Source organism: Pteropus medius, unplaced genomic scaffold, assembly GCF_902729225.1.
Source record: "Pteropus medius unplaced genomic scaffold, Ma_sr-lr_union100, whole genome shotgun sequence".
In the NCBI taxonomy this organism is placed as follows: Eukaryota; Metazoa; Chordata; class Mammalia; order Chiroptera; family Pteropodidae; genus Pteropus; species Pteropus medius.
The window spans coordinates 1,299,347-1,325,651 of NW_024344436.1; the positions used below are offsets into that span (position 1 = coordinate 1,299,347).

The window sequence follows — 26,305 nt, forward strand, 5'->3', positions numbered from 1 at the left end:
GAGAAAAAGTCAACTTTTGAATAAAGGTCTGTATGCTGAATCTGGAACTGGTTCGATGCCTTTTACTGGGCCTAATTTTCTCCATCTTGATAGCACAGATGGCTTGAGAATTATCTGGAGTATTTTAGAGAGAAGAAGCTCTAAGACGTAAAGTTGTTCTGTAGGTAAGAACTTTCCAGAGAGCACAGGACAAAGGAAAAATAAGCCAGTGTTTCTGAAATCTTAGAAGCAGACCCAATAACAGAGAAAGCTTTGCGAGAGATATGACTAGAAGTGTTCTGTATCTCTTGTTTGTCTGGCATTGTCAGAACACAGGATCCATTCAAACAGGTGACATCTGCCTTCTGTAGTCACAGAGTACAGGATCAGAAGAAATATACTTTGGGCTGCACTGGATGGGTTAGACTTGAGGAATTAGATGGGTTAGACTTGAGGAAGCACTTCCTGATATTTTTAGTGCCCAGGTTTTGTTTTCCTAAGTGAATCTGTTGTTGTTTCCCAAGTAATTAGTGCTAATTTTATTTCTTTCTTAGTCAGCACATATTTATTAAGAACTAAATACGTACCTGAATTCTACTAGACAATAAGGATACATTGGCCAATAAAACCTCTACCCTTAAGACACATGCAGGCTGGTGAAAGAAACAAATACATACATAAGTACACTTAAGAGCAGTGGTTATTTCAAATTGCAAATTATGTTTTTGACTAAATGTCAAGAGTTATAGGATCTTTTTAGAGCAGCATTAGGCCCTTAGAAAAAAACATGGGAGTATTTTTCTGTAGGAAACAGCCCAACATAACCTTACAGAATTGAGCCTCTGAATAAGCACTGAGACTAGGTAAAGTGGACCAGAGCTTAAAGGTCTATAAACATAGGAAGCAGCATTATTAATGCTGCCCGAGGCATATGGTATTCTTTAGCGCACTTTCAACTTAGCCTTTTTATGAAAAATATTTGAGAGAAAATGTAGAATGAACCCCAGGGGACATCTTTATAATACTGCTTTGGATGTAGCACAAGGATGTGCCTTTCGTGATAGAAACATGTGAACCTAAAACTAAACAACCCAAGATATTCCAAGGAAGTGTTAAAACAAAGAAGTAAGGGAAATTCTGAAAGAGATGAGGACCTGAACTGAAATCTGGTTTGGATTCTATTAATCTCTGACTTGGGAAAAGCCCTAGAGGGCCCTTAACAAAGGGAGAGCTGGTCATGACCTCGGCACTAACATCTTTACATCAATTCCTGGGGACCCCCTTGTGGCAGCCCTGACTCAGAAGGAAACTCACCAGCTACTACATCACATCATCACAGACCACTTCCTGAAGGGCTTTGGGTTTTCCCTAGAAGGCTCTTTTTCATATATAGATCCTGCCAGGGACAGCAGGAGGATCAGCAGCTAGACAGGCCAGTTTGAAATTGAGACCTTCTATATAATAAATACGTGCACTACAGTATGTAAATAAAGGATAGCTATGGAGATAGGAAAAAAATAACAGGGCTGAAGTTGTACCTTTCTGTAAATGTGTGTGTGTTTGTGTGTATGTATATATGTATATACACAAAGGTACACCCACACTCACAATTTATTTATGCTCTGTAACTTAAAATACATATGTAAAAGGTAGATACAGAAATAAAAAAAAATACCTCTGAAAGGAAGAGAGAAAAAAATCATCAATCAATAACCTAGGTCAGCCTTTCCTAACTTCATGTGCTGTTGGATAACAGGTATTGTGCAAAGACAGAATTCTGTAATCAAACAAGTTTAGGAAAGATTGGATAAAACAAATTCAAGTATTATTGTTTTATCTCTTAGAATTTTAATATGCTAATGGAATTATAAATCTCCTCATATTTGTGGCCATTAAACACATGTTATGAAAAGCATCTTACAGTAGTGCTCTGCAGAGTACCCTTTGTCATACACTGACCCAGGCTGATGTCATTGCTTTCTTTGATCATTAGCTGTGCCTAGACTTTCTGTCAGGTGAGGCAGTTAGAGAAATATAATGCGTTATAGTTTTCTCATCAGATAAAAATCTATCTTTTTTTGTTTCCAGATTCTAACTAAGCTAAAATGAAATTTTAGATGCAAGATGTTCATCGAAATACATAACGAATTATCTCTTTAACAATGACTTAATGGAAAAAGTATAATAATAATAATAACTATCTTAAATGTTGAGTACAAGCCAAGGATATAGCCTGAAGTTTTAACTTAGGTAAAGATATTTAACACTGGAGGGATGGAGAAGTAGGTCTATTGCTTTCTGATAATCTTATTTAATCAAACTCCTTAAATTTAGACTACTTTGAACTCCTTTTTTAAAAAAAAAAAAATTTGACATATAACATTGTGTAAATTTAATGTGTACAATGTGCTGATTTGATGCATTTATATATTGTAATATTATTGCCATTATAGCTGTAGTTAGCACCTCTATCACATCATATAATTGTTATTTGTGTGTGTGTGTGTGTGTGTGTGTGTGTGGTGGGAACAATTAAGATCTAGTCTCTTAACAACTTTGATGCTTATAATACAATATTGTTCTATTTTATGGCCTGTACATTATTAGATCCCCTAGACTTATTTGTCTACAAGTTGCAAGTGCGTACTCTTAACCAACATCTCTCCTGTTTCCTCACCCCACAGTCCCTGGGAACTACCAGTTTACTCTCTGTTTTCACGTGAACTCCTTTTTAAAAAAATACTAATTCATTTATCTATGATTTAGGTAGGAGTTGAAATTCACTAATTTACATTTCAAGACTGTAGCCAGATCCTGAGCTGTGTCCTGATGGCAGCAATTTTCGCCTGCTTATGTAAATGACAAGGTCAGGGCTTTCTACTAGGCATTTGAGGAGACCCGTCTCTTTTTTTCTCCTAAATAAAAGGTCTTTCAACCCCTCCAAGATGGGCTCTAGGGGAATCCTACAGACAGGTCCAAGACTTTCTCAAGAAGTCATCTTGGATTTGTTCAAATGCTCAGAAAGAAGCTGGAGTGGACTGTACAGAGTGGCAGAAATGGTTGACTGAGTAATCACAGCAAACCATGCCAACAGAGTTAAGAGAGAAAAATGTTTTCTCTTTTTAGATGGCAGACAGTTTCTTAGAAAGTAAAGGAATTCAGAAAATCTTCAACACAGCTGTTTTATCTCTTCGATCTTATTACTTCTTATTATCAGAAACCATTTGGGACAGGTATAAGTGAAAGTCTTGATAAGGAGCAAGTGATCACTTTCAAACTAATCTAGTATATCTGTAATGAGATAGTGATAAACAAGGAAGGTCTAACTATTAAGTAATCAACAACATTGATCCATATCTAGAGATAAAGCAATTGACTACTTCTTCCACCACCCCCACCATGCACATATACACACCCAGAGGCATTAACCAAACTTTCTGGTTCAGTTTTTTTGGTGTACCTATTGCACCCAGTATTTCTCTTTATCAGGGAATTTACCACATGATGTCGAAATTAACTATTTATGTGTCATCTTCTTCACCGAACTAGGAACTTCTCAAAGGTAGGCTTAACATATTGTCATCTTAAAACCCTACTGACCAGTGCAAAAAAGCACTTAAGTGCGTTGAGCATATCACCTTGAGAGTGCTTTCACGGATGTTCATTTATGCCATGCTTACTGATGCATTTGACCAGCTGTTTCCTTCTCTGATTTCATCTACTGTTTTTAGATGAGTGGCCCTTGAGAAAATAAACTTTTTAGTTGGGACTATAAAACGAAGATACCACTTCTAAAGAATCTACTTGTATCTTTTCAGAAATGATATAATTTTGAAACATAATTAAAGAATAATACAAACTTAAGACAAATCAGGTCAGTCTCACTTGTGATTTCCACCAAATCTGAGGAAATCAGAATAATAATCGTATGCTAGATAATAGACAAACAAATAATCCTTTCACTATCACCTGAGTTTAAAATTCCTAACCCATTCTGTGTTCTACCAAAATTCCTTTGTTTCACGTCTGGAAAAGAAAGACATTAAAATCCCACGTAAAGGGAATTCATTTTCTAAAATCTTCATTTTTTACATTCAAATAATATGAACTCCTCAAAGAGGATTAAGAGATTATGTTCTTTCCATTTTGATTTTCATTCTAACGTTTCCCCCAAAAAATGTTTTTAGGTTTTAAGATGTTATATTTTGGAACAGAACTCTCCAAAAGAAATATAACATGAGCCACATATTTAATTTAAAATTTCTAGTACCTTCATTTAAAAAGTAAACAGAAACAAATAGATGAGGGTAAAGGGTGTCAAATATAAGATGACAAGAGGAAATTTAACTTTAGGAGGTGAACACAGTACAATATACATATGATGTATTATTGAATTATACTCTTGAAACCTATGTAATTTTATACACCAATGTCACCCTAATAAATTTAATAAAAAAACAAACAGGTGAACTTTATTTTAGTAATATATTTTATTTAAATCAGTATATACAAAATATTATCATTTAAACATGCAATCAATATAAAATTGTTTATGAATTTGCATTCTTTTTTTTAATCGATTCTTTGAATATCCAGCATAAATGATATATTTATAATTTTGAACTTGTCACATCACAATGTGGACTTGTCACGCTTCAGTGCTTGATAGCTACATGTGTCAGGCGAATATTGTATGGGACAGCACCAGTCTATAAAGGCCATCACATCAGAGAAAGCTATCTATTTTTCTAATGGCACGTGTGGTGTTGTTGAGAGAATATTAGCATAAGAATTGATAGGTCTAATAGTGATAAGTTAAGATATAGTATTTGATAACAAATATTTGTTAAATTCTTAATATGCTCTAAGCTTTGCTATAGACACTGGGAATATAGTTGTGAACAAAAAAGTCAAATATATTTTTCCTCATGGAGCTAATGTTCTAATAATGCGAAGCAGACAATAAACTAGGCAAACATTTAAACTTATTTAAATGTCCACAAGTGATAAGGATAAAAATCGAAGTGGGCAAATAGCAAGAGAGAATGTTGAGGCAGGAATTTAAGTTTTAGAAATAGTTGCCAGATAAAGTCTCACTGAGAAGGTACTGTTTGATTAAAGACTGTCACATTGGTAATATTCCAGGAAAATCATGATCTTGGGTAACTTTAATTTTTATTTTAGTATAAAAGATTGATGATGAAAAGTATAAGTTAATCTGATTTAACTTTATTAATTAAAAAGTTTCATATATACATATAAAACTAAATGAATCAAAACAAAAATTCTTTCCATCAATAGTTTATACAGGCAAACCAATCATTGGGGGTGCAAGAATGAGTAAAACAAATAGTCTCTTTATATCCTAGATAGAGAGTTTTAATGCATTAATTAAATAGTTGTAATGATAAACATGTAGTTACAAATTAAGATTGGTGCTGTGAATTCATGTAACAAAAGGACCCAAACCAGACCTGAGTAGATCAAATAGAAGTCTGAGTTCCCTGAGTACAAATTGAAGGTGGCGGCGGAAAGAGCATTCCAGGAACACTGTGTATAAATGCTCTTGGTAGTGAATTTGAGAATCAAAAATCCAGCTGTCTGGCTGGAGTAGGTGAGAGCACTTCCAAAATGAAGTTGAGATTTAGGCCGGGATCTATAGGGACTTATAAGCCATGTAAAAAATTTGTTTGTTTTTTTTTTTATTCTAAAAACAGTGGATGCCAATTAGGGTGGTTTGTTTCTTTTAAACGTTAATGGTTTTAGAGAATGTAACTTGATAAGATTTTCATTTTGAAATAATCACGCTGGCTGCAGTATGGCAGATGGATTGGAAGGCTGGCCAGAGACTAGTAGGTAGGCAGGCGCCTGGAGTTGTCCTCAGTTCAGGATCAGAATATGTATCTTGTGAACTCAGACAACCAATTCCGTGTGATGAGAGAATAGACGAGCTGTTACATACTGTGACTCTTCAGGTGAAGTTTATGAGGGACAGTCTAAAGATCTGAGCCCTCCAGAAAGAAGCTCTTAGATGACTTTCTAGAACAGAGCCTTTTGTAACTGAAAATGTTAATGAGACACAGATGGGACAGAATTCTAACCAGAGAAAGTTTCAAGATAATGTAAAAGGGAGTTTTGGCTGCTCAGGATCATATTATATTGAACAATTTAGAATCCACACCTTGGCCTTATATATAGATTAACTTGCTTTTCAGGTTTCAATTCTGCTTATGTTGGCTTCCTTTTTTTTAATTTCTTTTGATAAAAGTGAGTAGAGTGCAGAAGATAGTTATTAACCAGTTTCCGCATTTTAAAATGATTCCTTTGGGCCCAATATGATGAAGATATAAGGCTGTTAAGTTTCTTGGAAAGTCATAGCTGCAGTTTCTATATTGTGTTTGTACAGATTGTATTCAGTGGCACAACCAAATCCATTAAAAAAATTTGATAAGGGATAATCTAGGACAGACAGAGGACAGGGATTTAGAAGACTTTTATATTAAAAGAGTTTTTTTCCCCAAGCTTTTTGTTGATTGAAAATAAGAAGAAAATGATGCCACAGAGTACTGAGTAACTTGATAATAGAACATCTCTTACATAAGAAATATAATTAAGAAGATTAATAATAATAACTAACATTCATTGAGTGCTAATTACGGCTGAACTCTATTCTAATTATACCTAGTTATGTAACCTTCACAATAAATTTACAAAACAGGCACTATTGTCTATTTCGTTTCATAATAAAACAGACTAAGGCATAGGAATATCAGGTAACTTGCCTCAAGTCACGGACATTATGCGAGCTGGGCATTATACGGAGCTGAGATTTGGACGTTGGCAATGAGACACAAGAACTCATGTGCTTTTGACTCCCTTACCCTGTTTCTCCCTTTTACCCCGCTAAACATAAGTTTAGTTACCCCACTGAAGCTCACAAGTAAGTGTGTCTTTTGAAATGAAATTGTGTTGAGTAGATGTCTTGTCACTGTAGCCACAGACGTAGTTACAGAGTATCCTCGAAGTTCTACTTTCCACATTGTCCCTTAAATGAGAAACTTCACTGTATTTTCCTGTCGAGCAGCTCCTGTCAGTGATAGATGCCCAGTCCTGAATCTCACATGATTTATAAAGAGTACATCCTGGGAGCAGATGTGCTCAGGGTGTGTTCCTGAGTTCTCCAAGGCTTTCCCACAGGGGACAAAGACAAATATTCCCATATAGAGCATTTCTCACTGAGAGCCCTAAACTCTTTTTGTCACATCTGCCTGTTGACTTCCATAAGCTAAATGTATTCAGTACACCTTCAGGCTATTATTTAATTGAAATGATTCCCATGCTACCTATTTTATTTTAAAACCTAGGCTTATATGATGTTCATTTTAGTATACAAAAGGGAAGAATTATTCTGAAAATCTGGTGATGGGGTGGAAAACACTGGGCTTAGCCAGCCAGGACAATCGCCTGGCAAAGAGCCTTGGGCAGAAAGAGGCCTACTAAAAGATGAAATGCACTAGACTGTCCAGAACTTCATTTTGCCCCTCTCTTTTCCTTGGAAAGGACTTAAACAATTCCACATACTGACTTTTGACTAAAAATGCTTAAAAGTTATAGGAAAATCCCCAAAGAGTAGGCAAACCAAGACAGGCATAGTTTTAACCCCTTTATCAGCACTATCATAAAGGGGGCTGGAGACCACTGAACTCCAGGCAAGGGGAGATATCGCTGACCTCACCAGACAGTACGGATTGAATTTCCAGCTTCTGTTCACCTAAGAGATGAAATCATAGCAGCTACTTCAAGGCCAGAGTCAAAGTGCTAACTTTGAGTCCAAAAGTTAACTTTTGATTTCAAAATTTTCTGCTGCGATTGCTACCTCTTTTTCTAAACATTCATTAAACAGAGTCATTCTGTTAACCATTCATCGATCACTCTAGAGATAAGGAGATTAAGCAAATGTTTGTCAGAAAGTTGGTCTTTCTCAGAGAAAGACCATGTGTATGTGCCCTGCTTTCCCCTCTCAAAACCCACCTTCTTCCACTTTTCCTCATGGACTTCCCTGATTAGTTTTTTTTTATATTTGCTTCTCTGCGGCTGACCACAAGGGGCACATCTCCTCAGCATTCGTTCTTTTTGGAAAATGAGGCCGGCTTCCTAAGACTCTACTCAGCAATTCACATCCCAGGGCTCACAAGGTGTGTAGCATTGGAAAAAGGTGGAGAAGCTCAGGTATAAACTTCCAGGGGAAAGCTAAAAGAGTGGAACAAGACTCTTCTAGTTCTGTCACTGCCACTTTCTCCCACTTTAATTTCCCTGCCTAATAGTTGAAAAATTGTTCTTTGGAAGAACAGTGTCATGTGATTTACTTTATTCACAAAAATCCATCTTAAGAACCCCAGTTGACTGTGACGATGGCTAAAATAAATTCCCAGTTCTAAGGGAACAAACTGAGAAAAGCTGAGGGCAATTTTGAAAAGGACTCTGGACAGAATAAGATATTGAAAGACCTGCAGAGGCAAAGTGAAGAAAAGAGAAAACTGTTTACATAAAGAGTGTGGCGATTAATTGCTTTGAGACCTCAACTGAAGCCAATATTTAGTCTAACACAGTCATTCTGTCAGTTCCCCTGTCTGCAGGCTTTTCTTCCATCAGCTAATAGACTGACCTAGCCTGTGTCTCTCAGTCCTGAGGCAGAGAGGTTTATGCCTCAAAGAACAGCATGAAGGAGGAGGTCACCTGAAAGAGATAAGGATGGGGTGTTACAAATACAAGAGAGTTCCTAGAAATGATCCATTTCTTTACTCATTCTTATTTTTGTGGAATTCTTAAATCAGGCCCCATAAGAAAAAGCCTTAAACTTCCATTCCTGCTTAGATCTGCAGCACGAGCTGTGTCTGTGACTTAAGGTCCCCCATTTCTGGCCACAGTTTCTTTGGCTCCCTAGGCAAAGACAAGTGATGATAGCCTGCTTTTAGGTGTTTAGTACTGCATTCCAAAGAGGCAAGCCAAATCTGTCATTACCATCCCTCATCTAGAGCAAAATTTCTTAGTGATGTCTTCATCTTTATATTTATTCACTAATTCACCTACTCACCCACAAATATTTTCTGATTGCCCATTCTGTGCCAGGAACTAGTTTGAGTTCTATTGCTAGAGGGGTAAATAAGACAAAGTCCCATTCTCAAGGAACATACATTTTGTAATCACACCTGATAAGTATATTATATAGCAGCTTTTATCTAGATCTGTCAACACCATGTGGATGCACTTTGCAGACTGGTTTCATCCTACCACCAGGAATTCTTCTCTCTCATTGAAAAGTCTTTGCCGAGTGTCCAAATCTTCCATTGCTCCCACTGTGTATCTCTTCATCTTCCTTTCATTACTGCTCCAACCAGTCCTTTCACTATTGCTCTCTCGGCATCTTAGACTATTCTACCTTTTATGCCTTTGTTCTTGCTCTTGACTTATGCTTATAATTGACAAATTTTTCTCATGTCATTTTACGTAGAACATTCTGTCTGTTCAGTTACACTTCAAACTTTCTAAATGTAGAGTCTAGGTCTTTTAATTCTTATCTATTATTCTTGAGCAACAAATGCAGTTGAGTTTTATTACTACAGACAAACTCAAACCTTTATTCTTTTGCATTATGTTATTTTGCAGTCTGCCATTGGGTTCATTAATGTATGCCAAATCAATAGCTGTGTTTTATTTCTTGCTGTTTTATTTGCTTATTTGATGCTTTTAATTGATAATGCTGGGACATCTGCACACAGCACAAGTATCTGGCACAATAATAGGAACTTAATACATATTTCTTGATTACCAATGGACTGATTAACTGGCTGTGAAATAACATTCCACAAAGTCTGTAGTGTGACCAATCTTAAGAAACATTATGCCACGTACAGGAATTCTGGGGCCTGTCTGCAGAGTTTTTCAAATGCTTATTGACTTGCCTAGAGAAGCTGATATTGGAGAAGAAGTTATTACTGAGCTGTAGAATGATGCTAAATATAAGAGAGTCAGACATTATCTCTTGTCTTCAGAATTATTATTATATTTTGGCTGATGGGCAAAGACTGTATGTTTTTATCATTTGTCAGGAGGAGGGGGAGACTGAGATTTAATGATGCTGCACTGCTGGCTTTGAAGATTAAAGCCCACAAACAAAGGAATGCAGGTAACTGCTAGAATCTGAGAAAGGAAAGGAAATGGATTCTCCTTTAGATTCTCCAGTCATAACTCAATGCTGCCAACACATTGATTTTAGAATCTCTGATCTCTGAAATTATAAAATATTAAGTGTGTATTGTTTTAATCACTAATGTTTTGCAATTTGTTACAGCAGCAATAGGACACAAATACCACATATCAGGGGCCCATGAAGGTAGAGAGCTCTAATAACCTGAGGGGTTGGCAACACAGATACAATCCAAAACATCACATGGGGATTGATCTGTAACACTATGTGGGGAAGAACTGGATTATTTGAGAAGAGAAGGGATTCCTGATATATGAGGCACACACTGGGGCAGAAGAAAGACCTAACAAGCTTAAAACCCCATTATAATTTTGACCATATAGAGCTTGTCTTAAAAAGCCAAAAAGGACTTATGGACATGGAAGAGAGGATGGGCACAAATTTAAACTCCAAATAAGAATAAATGGAGGTTCAGAATGGGATCTACAAACAGCTTGCTATGGGATGAGACATCATATGCCGTTAAAGGATCACCTGCTCCTAAAGTCTTTCTTTCCTGGCTGTCATGGTGACTGTGTTAAAGGATTGTCCCAATCTCCATGGTTTTGGTATCATTTACAGAGAATATCCCTACTATAAAAAAACAAAAAAACAACAAAAAAAAACTTACTCTGTTTAAACAGACTCAAAGTACAAAACTTTCATTAAGTAATGGAGAGGGACGGACTTTATAAAAGACACCACGTAATTCCAATCAACAAGTTTTCAAAATATTATTTGATTGATACAATCTCCAGCAGAAGCTGCTCTGTCCCAAAAATGTGGGAAGCCATTGACCCTCATTTCAAAGGGATGCAGCAGAGGCTAGATTCCAGAGTCAACAGGTTTTGCTCAATTGACTCAGTTTCTATGTAGCTCACCTTTACCTGTTTTATAGCCCAATCTCCACTCTATCCTTCCAGGCTCCCTCAGGCATTGCCCAAGGATTCCTGAACTAACTTTATATTATATCTTTATCTTTAGAAAGCCAGGGTTAATATGCAAGCATGTTTTTTATGCACGTGAGTTACATTGTGTCCTTATATGTTTACTATACATATCTTTAAAAACTTTATTTTTTAGACCAATTTTAGGTTCCCAGTAAAACTGAGAGGAAGGCACAGAGATTTCCCTGTATATACACCCCTGTCCCCGTGCGTGCATAGCTTCCTCCATTATCAACATCCTCCCCCAGAATGTTGCTATTTTTGGATTGATGAACTTAAACTGACACATCATTATCAACAAAAGTTCAAAGTTTACATTAGGGTTCATTCTTAGTGCTGTAACTCCTATGGACCTAGACAAATGTTTAATGACATGTATCCACCTTTATAGTATCATATGGAGTAGTTTAAGTACCCTAAATTCCTCTGTGCTTCACCTGTTCAATCCTCACTCCTGCTAGACCCTCGTCTTATTACCGTCCCCACATTTTTGTCTTTTCCAGGGCGTCACATACAGTAGTCCCTCCTTATCCAAGGGAATACAGTCCAAGAACCCAGTGGATGCCTGAAACCCCAGTTAGTACTGAACCCTATATATAGTATAATTTTTCATACACGTACATGCCTATGATAAAATTTAATTTATAAATTAGACACAGTAAAATATTAACAACAACAATAATAAAATAGAAGAATTATAACGATATATTGTAGCAAAAGTTATGTAAATGTGATCACTTGTTTCAGGGGATCTCTTACTGAAGTCTTCATATACAATCAATGTTTTCTGATGCACCATGTTGACATCAATCAGAACATGTTTTCTGTTTATGTCTTCCACCCACAATTTAATGCCTTTTCCATTTTAACTAAGCACTTATTGCACACTGTGGCTATAACTTTTGCAATTTGAAGTGTGACAGCAAAACTAGAATAATTTTTTTTTCTTTCTTTACAATTTCATGAACAGAAGATTCGTTCTTTTTCTCTTCAAGTATCTAGCACATTATTTTTATTCATTAATTTAAATACATTTTTAAAAATGTTTACCTAGAGTTTACATTCAATATTATTTTATATTGGTTTTAGGTGTGTCATATAGTAAGTTAGATAATAATTTCAGAAGTGACCCCTCCGCCGATTAGTCTATTACCCACCAAGCAATATCACCATATATACATATAAGTTTATTACAATATTACTGACTATATTCCCAATGCTATACTTTACATCCCTGTGACTATTTTGTAACTACCAATTTGTATTTATTAATCCTTTCACCTTTTTCATCCTGCTCCTCAAACATATCTCTCATCTTACAACCATCAGTTTGTTCTCTGTATCTACGAGTCTGTTTCTGTCTTGTTTGTTCATTTATTTTGTTTCTTAGATTCCATATATAAGTGAAATCACATGGTATTTGCCTTTGTCTGACTTCTCTCACTTAGTATAATACCTTCTAAGTCCATCCATACTGTTGCAAATGGTAAGATTTTACTTATATTATGGCGAGTAGCATTCCATTGTATACATGTACCACTTCTTTATCCAGTCATCTTTTGATGGGAACTTAGGTTGCTTCCAGATCTTGGCTATTGTAAACAGTACTGCACTGAACACAGAGATGCACATATCTTTTTGAATTAGTGTTTTGGTTTTCTTTGGATAAATACTCAGAAGTGGAATTTCTGGGTCATAAAGTAGTTCTGTTTTTAATTTTTTGAGGAACCTCCAAAATATTTAGCATAGCAGTTGCACCAATTTGCAATCCCATCAACAGTGCACAAGCGTTCCCTTTTCTCTACGTCTTCTCCAACAATTTTTTTTTTTTGCTTTATTGATGATAGCTATTCAAACAGGTGTGAGGTGATATTTCACTGTGGTTTTAATTTGCATTTCTCTGATGATTAGTGATATTGAGCATCTTTTCATGTCTATTGGTCATCTGTATGAACTCTTCAGAGAAATGCCTTTTCTGGTCCTTTGCCCATTTTTTAAATTGGATTGTTTGTCTGTTTGTTTTTGGTGTTGAGTTGTATGAGTTTTTTATAAATTTTGGACATTAACCCCTTATCAGACATATCATTGGCAACTGTCTTCCCTCATTCAGTAGGTTGTCTTTTCATTTTGTTGATGGTTTCCTTTGCCATGCAAAATATTTTTAGTTTGCAGTAGTCTCATTTCTTTTTGTTTGTTTGTTTCTCTTGTCCGAGGAGATATATAAGAAAAGACTTTACTAAAAGCAATGTCAGGGAGTTAGCTGCTTATGTTTTCTTCTAGGAGTTTTATGATTACAGGTCTTACATTTATTTTTTAATTCATTTTTGAATTTAATCTTGTATGTGATGTAGGAAGGTGGTTAAACTTTATTTTTTTCTTTCATGTATCTGTCTAGTTTTCTCAACACCATTTATTGAATAAATTGTCCTAATTGTGTATTCTTGCCTCCTTTGTCATAGATTAAATGACCATATAGACGTGGCTCCCTGTTCTGTTCGATTGATCTCTGTGTCTGTTTTTATGCCAGTAACATGCTGTTTTGATTACTATAACCTTGTAGTGTAGTTTGATATGAAGTATCATGATACCTCCAACTTTGTTCTTTTCTTAAAATTGCCATGGCTACTTGGGATTTTTTATGATTCCATACAAACTTTAAGATTATTTGTTCTAGTTTTGTGAAAAATGCCATTGGTATTTTGATAAGGATTGCATTAAATCTATAGATTGCTTTGGATAGTATGAACTTTTTAACCATGTAAATTCTTCCAATCCATTACCATGGTTTCTAAATATTAATTTTATCCTACTACTTTACCGAAATTATTTATCAGTTTCTTTAGCAGAATCTTTAGGGTTCTCTCTCTATATAGTATCATGTCATCTGCAAATAATGAGTTTTACTTCTTCCTTTCCAATTTGGATGCCTTTTGTTTCTTTTTCTTGTCTGATTGCTGTGGCTGAGACATCCAGTACAATTTTGAATAAAAGTGGTGAAAGTGACATCCTTGTCTTCTTCCTGGTCTTAAGGAAAACACTTTTAGCTTTTCCCTGTGAGTATGATGTTAGCTTTGGATTCGTTAAATATGGCCTTTATTATGTTGAGGTGTGTTCCTTCTATTCCCACTTTGCTGAGTTTTTATCATAAATGGATACTGGATTTTGTCAAACACTTTTTCTGCATCTATGTAATCATAGGATTTTTATGTTTCGATTTGTTAATATGATGTATCACATTAATTGATTTGAGGATATTGAATCAATCTTGCAACCCAGGAATAAATTTAACTTGGTCATGGAGTATGATCTTATTAAGGTATTGCTGAATTCAGTTTGCTAATATTTTGTTAAGGATTTTTGCATCCTATGTTCATCAGGGATATCAGCCTATACTTGTGTGTGTGTGTGTGTGTGTGTGTGTGTGTGTGTGTGTGTTATCTTTGCCTGGTTTTGGAATTAGGGTAATGGTGACTTCATAGAATGATCTTGGGAGACTTTCATCTTGAATTTTCTGGAATTGTTTGGAAGAGTAGGTATTAATTTTTCTCTGAATGTTTTGGTAAAATTTACCTGTGAAACCATTTTGTCCAGGACTTTTGTTTGTTGGGAGTTTTTTGATTATTGATTTGATTTCATTAGTAATAATCAGTTGGTTCAGCCTTTCTTTTTCTTCTTGACTCAGTCTTGGGAGATTGTATGTTTCTCAGAATGTGTTCATTTTTTCCAGATTGTCTAATTTGTTGGCATATAATTGCTGGTAGTATTTTCTTATAATCCTTTGTATCACTGTAAGTCAGTTGTTACTTCTCCTCTTTCATTTCTGATTTTATTTATTTGGGTCCTCTCTCTTTTTTTCTTGATTAGTTTGGCTAAAGGTTTATCAATTTTCTTTATCTTTTTAAAGGATTGGCTTTGGGCTTCATTGATATTTTTTATTTATTTTTTTAGTCTATTTCATTTATTTCTGTTCTGATTTTTATTATTTTTTTATTTATTATTTGCTATTCTTTTGCTAATTCCTTTAGGTATTAGGTTAGATTGTTATTTGAGATTTTTCTTGTTTCTTAAGAAAAGAAGCCTGTATTGCTCTGAATTCTCCTCTTAGGACTGCTTTCTCTATATCACATAGATTTTGGTTGTGGTGTTTTAATTTGTCTCAAGGTATCTTTCGATTTTTCCCATGATCTCATTGTTAACGCATTCATTGCTTAGTAACATGTTATTTAGCTTCTGTGTGTTTGTGTATTTTTCAGCTTTTTTCTTATAACTGATTTCTAGTTTTATACCATTGCAGTCAAAGAGGATGCCTCATATGATTTCAATCTTCTTAAATTTACTGAGACTTGTTTTGTGGCCTAACATGTGGTCTATCTTGGAAAATGTTCCATGTGCACTTGAGAAGAATATATTCTGCTGCTTTGGGGTGAAACGCTCTAAAAATATCAATTAAAACCATCTGGTCTAGTGTATCATTCAAAACTTATGTTTCCTTATTGATTTTTTGTCTGGAAGATCTGTCCATTGATGGGGTGTTAAAGTCTCCTACTTTGAGTGTATTACTGTTGATCTCTCCCTTTATGTTAGTCAATATTTGCTTTAAATATTTAGCTGCTTCTATTTTGAGTGCATAAATGTTTACTAGGGTTATATTCTCTTATTAGATTGATCCTTTTATCATTATGTAATGTTCTTTTTTTGAACATTATTATAGCCTTTGTTTTAAAGTCTATTTTGTTTGATATAAGTATTATTACCCCAGGTATTTTTTTAATTGCCATTTGCATGAAATAGCTTTTTCCATCCCTTTATTCTCAGTCCGTGTATGTCTTTTGATCTGAAGTTGGTCTCCTGTAGACAGCATATGTGTGGGTCTTGTTTTCTTATTCATTTGGCTACCCTATGGCTTTTGATTAGTGCATTAATCCATTTACATTTAAAGTGATTAGTGATAGATACATAGTTATTGTTGTTTTATTATTCATATTTATAGGTTTTTTCTTCCCCTTCTTCTTAAAGAAGTCCCTCCAACATTTCTTATAAAACATGCTTGGCAGTGGTGAATTACTTTAGCTTTTTCCTGTCTGGAAAGTTCTTTATCTCACCTTCCATTTTAATTGATAACCTTGCTGGGTAGAGTAGTCTTGGTTGTAGGTCCCTGCTTTTCATCACTTCAAAGATTTTATGCAAATCCCTTCTGGCCAGCAAAGTTTCTGCCAGGAAATCAGCTAACGTTCTTATGGGAGACCCCTTATAAATAACTCTGTTGATGTCTGATGCCTCCTTCTTTGTGTGTTTATTCTGGAGCCCCTAGGTAGGGGGGGGCTTTCATGCAGGCCAAGGTCAGTGTTTGCCTGTGACTAACCCGGACTCCCTAGTAGGAGCTACAAAGCTATTCATGTTTGTTAGCTGCTTACTCTGGACTTGGAGGTATGTGGGAGAGGCCAGGTGGTGAAGTGAGATCACTGCCACCAGTATCAGACCTGGGGCAGCTCAGCAAAAGGCCCAGGGCACTCTCAGGCCTGAGGCTGCCTGTTGGCTGCCTGTAAGTCTCAGCAGCTGAATGAGCATCTATAGGGTGGAGATGCTAGACAAAGAGATGATTCGCCTCTTAGGAGGATAGAGCAGGACAATGCAAGATTTTATTATGCTAGTCAGAATACCATACAATTTAAAACTAATTGATTGTTTATTTCTAGAATTTTTCATTTAATATTTTTAGACCATAGTTCACCACAGGTGACTGAAACCACAAAAGCAAAACCAGTAATAACAGGGACTACTATAGTTAGAATCAGAAGCTATGTAGCCTTTTTAGGTTAACTTCTTTCACTTAGTAATATGCCTTTAAGCGCCCTCCATGTCTTTTCATGTATTGATCACTCATTTATTTTTAGTACTGAATAATATTTCATTGTCTGATGTATCACAGTTTTTTATACAATTACCTACTGAACTGAAAGACATCTTGGTTACTTTTAGATTTTGACAATTATGAATAAAGTTGCTATAAACATTGATATCCAGGTTTTGTGTGGACATATATTTTCAACTCTTTTGGGTAAATACCAAGAAGCATGATTGTTGGATCACATGGCAAGGGTATGTTTAGTTTTGTAAGAAACTGACAACAAACCCGATCCCATCTGATCTCTGAAGCTAAGCAGGGTTGGGCCTGGTTAGTACTTGGATGGGAGACCACCTAGGAAGACCAGGTGCTGTAGGCATAAAAAAAAAAAAAAGGGATCATAAGTTGACAAAGTCCTTGCAATCTGTGAGATCAACCAAAGGTTACCTCGCCTAAAAAAGAAAAGAAAAAGAAAAAGAAAAAAAAGAAACTGCCAAACTGGCTTCCAAAGAGGCTGTAATATTTGATGTTCCCACCAGCAGTAAATGAATGAGTTTCTGTTGCTCCACATCCTTGTCAGCATTTCGTGTTGTCGGTATTCTGGATCTGGGCCATTTTAATAGGTGAGTTGTGGTTACTTATATGTTTTTGCCTTTACACCATAAGCTCTTTGATGGCAGGGACTATGTCTTGTCCTCTGGTATATCCTAAGTCACAAAAATGAGACAAAAACAATAAATCCAGAAGTCTGAACTCTTGGTAATACTCTGCCCTAGTCTGCTAATGTTATTATCTGTGTGATTATTTCTAGATTACTTTATTTAGCAATTAATGGATCATTCACGCAATAATTAAAATGAAAACCTCTTGAGGTCAGGGACCATTAATTATCTTTCCTTAAAAAAAGATGGAAGAACATCACAAGCTCTTGATCTTGGAGGAAGAGGGCTGCTCTGTGAAGCAGTGGATTTCTTCCCATTGGATGTATTCACTAGAGGGCTGCTTGGGGATCTGTCTAGATGTTATGCAGAGTAGTTATGCACTGGAGGAAGGTGCTATATTAAGATACTTCTAAATTCCTTCTAACATTATGATTCCATGACCTTCGTCATTTGGTACCCTCAGAGAAGTTCTATCCAGCCTGGCCTTTGGTTGTAAATAATACCAAAAACATGCAAGGCCCAGTATGACCTTCCTCATGATTTTCTCTCCAAATGCTTATCTTTTAATTCTCTTTCTCCTTCTCTGTGTCTGGTCATACTGAAAACTCACTGTTCCTGTTGTGTACTCTGATCTCTTTTATCTTTAGGCTAGACTTCGTGCCAAGAATGCTAACCTTTGGTCTGTCTTCACAGGCTACCCCTCTGCTTACTTCAGAATTCATCTTAGACACTGTGTCTTCTACGAAGTCTTTCTGGATCTCGTAAGACTGTTCTAATAGCCCCTGATCTATTCTCATAGTGCTCTAAGTTTATGACATCTGCATCTTAATTTACTGTTTATTTGTGTCTGTTTAGTAGACTATAAGCTTCTGTAGGGCAAGGACCATGTCTTGTTCTCTCTCTATCCCCAGTGACCAGTATATGGCCTAGCATATAGTAAATGATCAATAAATATTTGTTGAATATGTGCTTAAGTAACTGAAATTTAAATAACAAATGATTGAATGCCCAAATGCATCAATTTAGTGATCAATTTAAGCCTAGTTTTCATTGCTATGGTCGTATATCAGTAACACCACAGGTATTTAACAGATATGGGGAGAGAGAGGGAGAGAGTGAGAGAGAGAGAGAGAGAGAGAGAAATGAAATTGAGAGCATTTGTGTGCCAAGATAACTATTTTCTATTTTTGTTCATAAAGTCCTGATTACCTAGCCTTCAGTTTAGTCTTACACTCTGTAGACTGGAGACTTGGGGTGAAAGTGTGAGCACAAAAGCATCACCGCCTGTCCCATGAGGGTACCACCATCTCTGGAACTTCTAAAAGTGTCACAGTCTAGCTTTTCTCACAGCAGTGAATTTATACCTGGGTAAGGTGGGCAGCTTTCTGTACGATATGATTTTACGGGTCCCCAGAGTTTTGTCAGTAACTAATCTTTTCTGCCAGGTTACCATTATGTATGAAATCTTTGCAACTAAAATCACTCCTCTCTTGTAAGATTATGTTTCCAGAAGTTTGCTTTTTATACACACAAAAAAGAGCCCTATAATGGATATTATAATAAAGGTTAATGAACATATATGTTTGACATTTATTAATTCCTATCATCAGAGATTTGAGCCCTAAGAGAATGGACCACAGAAAGGTTCTTAGTGATTAATCTGATGTCAGGAAATATTTGGGGCTGAAATATTGAAAGCAGGTAGAGTTGGGAGGCCCCAGTATGAAACTGTATTGTGTGAAATAGCTCAAAGTCTCAGGTGTCCATTCGGAAAAAAGTAGGAGAGTGGACAAGGAGACATCAGCTTCCTAGTTTTGCCACGACATAGTCTTGCTCACCCCTAAGATGGGCTTTCAAATTAGGACACATTTTTCTTGGTATGTACAAGATATCACGAGATATCTTGGTTTGACTGTTTTCTTGTGAAGGTGTAAAGCGTTCTCTCTTCAGGGTGTGTCTCATTGCCACAATTTAGAAGTGTAACATTTTGGCTGCACCTTTGAAAACAAAGCGAAGTTTTGTGGCTACTTATCATCTAAGATTGAGTTTAAAGAGAACAAAAAATATAGACTCAATGTTATGCAGAAAAAGCCTGAATGAAGCAATAAAATGTTTTTTTTTGGCAGAGATTACTGCTATCGCATGGTCACATGGTTTCATTTCCACAAGCATGTGAGAAGCTCTGTTAAATCCTATCTGTGGAATGTTTTATCTCCTGTATTGGGGAAATATCTTTTGGTTCCTTGGCATTGGAGAGACTCTTTATGTACATTTTCTACTTAGAGCAGGAATACTGATGGGATAAGTTCTCATAATTAAAAACCACGAATAATTGAAGCATGAGACTTAATATTAGAGATGATCTCCATTCTCTGTGAATTTTATTTTATTATCTCAGTTGTTAGCCTTGCTTAATAAAACCCAGTAGTCCCTGCTACTTTGTTTATTTGTCAATCTCTGCCAACCTGGAGTTGAATTTGAGGAAACATAATTTCCCAGATGCTCACTTCAAGTTCTGTTTCACCTACAAGTAGTTCTCATTGATTGTTTGTCTTTTCAAAGAACTTATTGGAAGACTAAGAAATGTTGCTGCTGAGGCAAAAAAACAAAAAAAACAAAAAAAACCCCAAAAAACAAAAAAAACAAAGTCTAATGCAAAGAGGAAAAAAACAGGCTTTTTATATTTTACACTGACCACAGCACACAATTGAGAACATTTGAATAACTCTATCTAAATTTTGAAAGGTTCTTTAAAGCATGTAATGTACTTCCACTGTATTTTCTCATTTGATTCCCCGAAATTTTTTAAATAGTGCTTACTCTATTTCAGAAATGAGAAAACAGAGGCCCATAAAAATGAAACAGCATGCACAAGGCCATGTAGCTCACAGGGGACTGAGCTGAGAGCAAACTTGACTATGGATTGTATACTTTTAACTCTCACTAATAAGAGAGACAAAAGGGGGTTGGCCAGCCAAGTGTTTATTATGATGCCTTTTGGAACTCCAGGCCAACAAATAAGCAAACAAACAAACAAACAAACAAAAAAACCACTGAAGATCAAAACACTCTCAAACTCAAACATGCAGAGCAAAAGTAGAGGTGGGCCCCTGGCTGATTTCACAAGGTATTAACACTCATCTGTGACAGCCTATGGTCTCTTGCATCTTTCTAAACCAAGTCTCTGGGGCACTAATTTATAAGACTGAAAGTCCAGGAATTTATCAGTCCTCTATCACTATTCCTGCTGACTGCTGATTTAAAGATGTGACTCTACTTGATTATCTAACAGTTACAGAGACGTGAATCCAAATTACAAAGATGCAGAGATGATCACCTAGGACAACACCTAAGACTGTGACTGGCAATTTATTAGACAGATAGCATCATACTTTTGGAAAGGACCTGAGAGGTATAATCCAATCTCCTCCCTAGAACAGAAATCCTTCCACAGCAAGCCTGACAAATAGTCCTCAGGTGTTTGCTCCCTGGATAGAAATTTTCACTTGTCTTGAGGCAGCCATTCCACTATAGTTAGATGGGCTCTTGTTGTTAGAATGTCTTGCCCCCAAGGAATTGAATTCTACCTCCTTTTCAACTATAAGTCCACCTTGCTGACCTGTTTCTTTCTGGAGCCTTAATGAATACAGTTACTTGTGCACTCCCATGTTATTTTGCTAATATTTGAAGTCAGCCCTTCTGACTTTCCTAAAATGTCTTTTCTGAAGCAAAATATACTCAATTTCTCCCCCTCTTTTCACAATAAATGATTTTCAGGCCTCTCTCCAGACGGTGTCTTGTTTGGACACTTTTGGACACTTGTTTTTTTTTAGTGAAACATCCATAGCTGAATAGGTTCTGTTTTTTTCTGCCTAATCTAACTGAATATTAATGTATGTTCAGTATCTTTGCTGGTCATAAGCTCCATACCCGTGTGGCTACATATGTGGTGGTATGTGATAGTATCAGCTCCCTTGGCTCTGGAACCCACTAGAGTTTACCAAATAAGAATTGGTTTTCTTCATGTAACTTACCTCACAAGTCACACCACCAGCAAGAGGGCCAGAACTAATCATCAGTGTACAGACTGCAACTTACACAGTTGTCACTTAGAATCAATTTTTGCTTCAATAGGGATTTTGTCTATCTAGTATGTATCTTTTAAAATATAGAGAAAAAACAGGTAAAATATAGAGACTAGTTTACCAACAATTTGATAAATAGCCCCTGAGGGAGACTGAGTGACATTTGGAAAGTTGGTAAAAGCCGCCAGAGTCAAAGCAACGTCTTAAAAAAAATTGTGGCTACGCTCTGCTCAACCAGGCCACACCTGTTTTCAGAAACCACCAAGTGTTCTGCAGATAAACAGAGATGCCAGGTCTGACAGTCTCTGAGGCAACGAGATACTGATCATCATTGCACATGTAAGAGGTAGAAGAAAGAGACACTGGTGACAAACATTAAGCCCAGTTTTTTCATCTACTCAACAGTGTAGCAACAGTTGGAGTAAACTCTACCTCAAGAGCCCATCCCACAGCCAGTCTCAAACCCGGAACTGCAACTGTAGTGGAGGGGATCCTACAATTGGAAAAATATCTAAAAGATCCAGACCCCGCCCCTTTAGCATCAACCCATGACCTAACGTGAACTTCACAATGGGCTTCTGCGGAAAGAAAACAAGATGCACCTCCTTTCTCTGTTCCTATTTCCTCACCTGCAAAACAAAGAAAAATGTTTATGTGGCTAGAATTCATGAAGGTATACACTTGGTGATAAGCTAGAGAATGTAGGTGACACAAACAGATAATTTATCTAGTTTGGCTCCCTATGATTGGTTTGGATTTTAGTTAAGAAATTGTCATCAAAATACAACCATATTCTTGCTTTCTGAGCACTGATATCTATTAAAGATGTATAATATCACACTTTTCCATTTTGTGATATTTCCAACTTGTGATATTATAACAAGAATACAGCAAAGAACATTTTGTAAGAAGCTGGCAGAAATGCAGGTGGATCCAGGAGCTGGAATGGGTGTTAATCTACTGCTTTTGAAATCGTTGCATTGAGGTTACTTATGCTTGTGTTTTCTCGACCCCCATACTTTGAGCTGCTGTTTTTTTTTTTTGCTGGTCCCATTCACACTCTTCCTGGTGTCATGTTCTGCACCTTGTTGGCACTCAAGAAATAATTGTTGAATTGAATCATTATGTTGCTTTGAGGAAATATGGCTTAAAATACACTGCAGATAAACTGAAATCTCATGACTTAGGAAATGAGAAAACATATTGTAAAGATTGACTAAGCAATGATTTAATGCTTCTTAAAAAAGTAAAAAGGAATGAAAAACGCCAATGACAAGCATTGGGTTATGAATTCTAATTATAAAAAGCAACAGAAGAAGAAATAACTTAAGTGATCCAGCTGGTCAGAGAGCAACCATCTTTATTAAAAGGCCTGGTCAGGATAAAAATTGTTAAATAGAAATGAGTGGAGGGCAAAATGTGTAGAATTAATTATGGTGGTAAATATAACCAGCTTTTTATCAACAGCAAGGAGTACAGGAGAGATGTCGAAATAAAGTTCTAAATATCATCCTGCCAGTATTTATTTTATATTTTGTTGTTAAAAATGTATAAAGTATAAACAAGCAAAGAGACAAAATAAAAAAAAAAACACACAAAATTAGAACACCAAGAAATAAAATAGCTGTTTCAGTGTTACTTATATATGTATATATCTTTTGAGTTTGTCTCTTTTTAGACATATCACACATATACAACCACAGGTACATTTTTGTTTTCTAAAAAATAAACTAACATTATACTAGTTTTATTACTTGCTATTTCACTTCACAGTATAGCAGGCCATGTTTTCATGTTATTTAGATAGTCTCTATTTTTTGTTGCTATATATTATTTCATTATATTTATGTATCATACATATCATGTATTAATGGACATTTTGTCTGACTTCAAGGTTTTTTGTTTTCTTTTTCCCCATTGTTAAGGCATCTGTTAATATTGTCTTTTGGAAAGTTCATGAAATGTATTTTCTTGCTAGCAGTACATAGATGGGTCTTTCATCTTCTAATTTAAGAGGAAATGTGGCTATAGATTAAAAATGACATGCCACACATCTTAATAATTTAAGAACATTTGCTATTACAAATAAGAAGAATTTAGGGGAAGTGATTTATTCATCAGATCTGTTTACACTGATTCAGCCATTAAAGTTGATTGTGGTAACACTGCAACATTTTTCCAAATGTAAGATTTATAATCAGGTTAGAATAGTATTATCCAAAGATAACTTTACATCATCAAGAGTTAAATGAATATTATCACCTATGAGAAAAAAATATTCTCAAAATTATGTATTCTTATTTTTAAAAAGTGACCAGAAATAGTCTAGGTGAGAATACTGAAACATAAGACAGTCTTCAGAGACTAGCTTCCACCTGACAGTTGTATTCTCCACCTGTTTCATCTCTGCTATCTTTCTCCAAATCTTCCCGTAGGCAGCTTGCTCATGTCCCACACCTGAGAGACTTGACTAGGTGCCATCTCAAAACCTCTCCTTTCCTCTTCTCATATGAAAGCCAGGATGGTGGTTCAGCTGGGGAGAACTCAGAACTAGTGAGACAAAATGGCCTCATTTGGGTCATCTGGTTCTAAGCAAAATAAAATAAAACACTCCTCCATAGACCTAGGTTATCTATCACTCACCTCCAACAGTTAACGGGGAAGAAAGGATGGGGTTGGGATGACTCAGGACAGCTTGTCACCACAGCTAGAAGCCCAACTTACATTGGGTCGAGTGTCACCCTGATACGCAGAACACAGCAGCTTTCTCTACCCAATAGCATTTTTGTAGGCCTTTCTACAAAAATCTTTGGAAATATGATAATCATGCCATAAGTTAATGACTGGCAACCATATCAAGATACAAACATAGCATAATTCTTACTTTAAAATGTCCCCATTTGAGTCTATGGCCATGCCATCCTGAACAAGCCCGATCTTGTCTGATCTCGGAAGCTAAGCAGGGTCGGGCCTGGTTAGTACTTGGATGGGAGACCACCTAGATAGACAGGGTGCTATAGGCGTAAAAAATAAAAAATAAGGGATTATAAACTGACAAAGTCCTTGCAATCTGTGAGGTCAACCAAGGGTTGCCTCGCCTAAAAAAACAACAAAAAAACAAAAAAAACCAAAACTGTACCCGTTTGTAAAAGAGAGAGTGCTTGTTCTTATTTAATGAATGTTTCATTTCTTTAGTTAGTAATGTTAGGATCAGTGTGACATAATAACTCCTAACTCTGTCCTTTTTCATTCTTGGCTTCCTGAGAAGAGGTGCTGAGGTACCCCTCCAGGCTTCAGACCTCATTCCTCCAAGTGTTAGCTGTGTGACCTTGACAAGTCTCTTAACCTCTCCTGTGCCTCAGTGTCCCTATTTATCAAATGTGGATAATGATAGAATTTACTTCTTACTGTGGTAAGGTTAAATCAGTGAGTACACGTAGAATGATTAGAACAGTGCCTGCCATGTGCCAAATGCTCGATAAATGGTAGGGGCTATTGTTACTGCTATTTCTCAGTTCCAATTAAAGTTTGGACACATGGCTTTGTGAAGCATTATTATGACAGACTCGCTGCTGTTTCACTATTGCTCATGTGAGTGTAAGCCTAAGAATATTTACTGAAAGCTGTAATTCTAAACCCTGAAGGGCCCCAAGGCACTAACAAAGACTGTGGGAAATTTGTAGAGGGCACCAGAGAGTCATTGCTTTCACTTAAACGATTATTGCTTTACCAGCCTTTTCCCACCCACCAGTGCAAGACAAATCCACAGAATAACAAGAAACATGCATGGCAGTTGGGTCAAGAAAGCAGAGTAGAGCAGAAATCAGCACCAGACTGGCCTGCATTATTCAGCCCGTACTGTCAAAATCCCTGATTATATCCCACTCCCCTTGCTTTCTGTGACTAAATGAGCAGGCCACAAGCATGTGAACACATAACACATTGTGCACACACAATTCCCAAACCACTTAAAGGATCCCCTGTTCCTGAAGCAGGGCGGGCTGTCCCCTTGGGTCAGATGGGGTGATGTTCCAGGTTCCGGACTCTGGATGTAGGCACGAGGGGTGGTGGCTTCAGTGCAGGGACTGGAACATGTAAACCCACCTTTTCCTCTCTCAGTTTCCACTAGCACATGTGAAGCCAGGGCCTCAGAACAGTTCGTTAACTTAGTCATGTACCCGCCCTGGATGTGTATGAGTCCATGATTAGCCTGCATGTCATATATTGTATTAACCAATTTCCCTGCTGGCCATTCCAAATATGTTTAAGAACATATTGTTCCTAGATTTATGATGACTGCAGTAAATCAATTGGAAAGAATCCTATTACATTAGATAACACAGTTGGGAAATCAAATCTCTTCCCTTAAACATTTGTCAGGCAGCCTCTCTTCTCACCTATGTCTTACTTCCTTTTTGATAGTAAATGAGACAAATTAACGCTCCATTTTCAGCCAAACTGATTGCCAGAGTAATCAAGGAGGTGGCAGAGTGCTTGCGAAAGGCCAGCCTTGACCTGGGACTGGCTTTTCTAGAAGAAAA

At 36.4% G+C, this 26,305-nt stretch overlaps 1 pseudogene; it reads left to right on the forward strand.

The window, feature by feature from the left end:
- Nucleotides 1–24,668: 24,668 nt before the first annotated feature.
- On the forward strand, nt 24,669–24,787 carry LOC120610582 (uncharacterized; annotated as a pseudogene).
- Nucleotides 24,788–26,305: the final 1,518 nt, after the last annotated feature.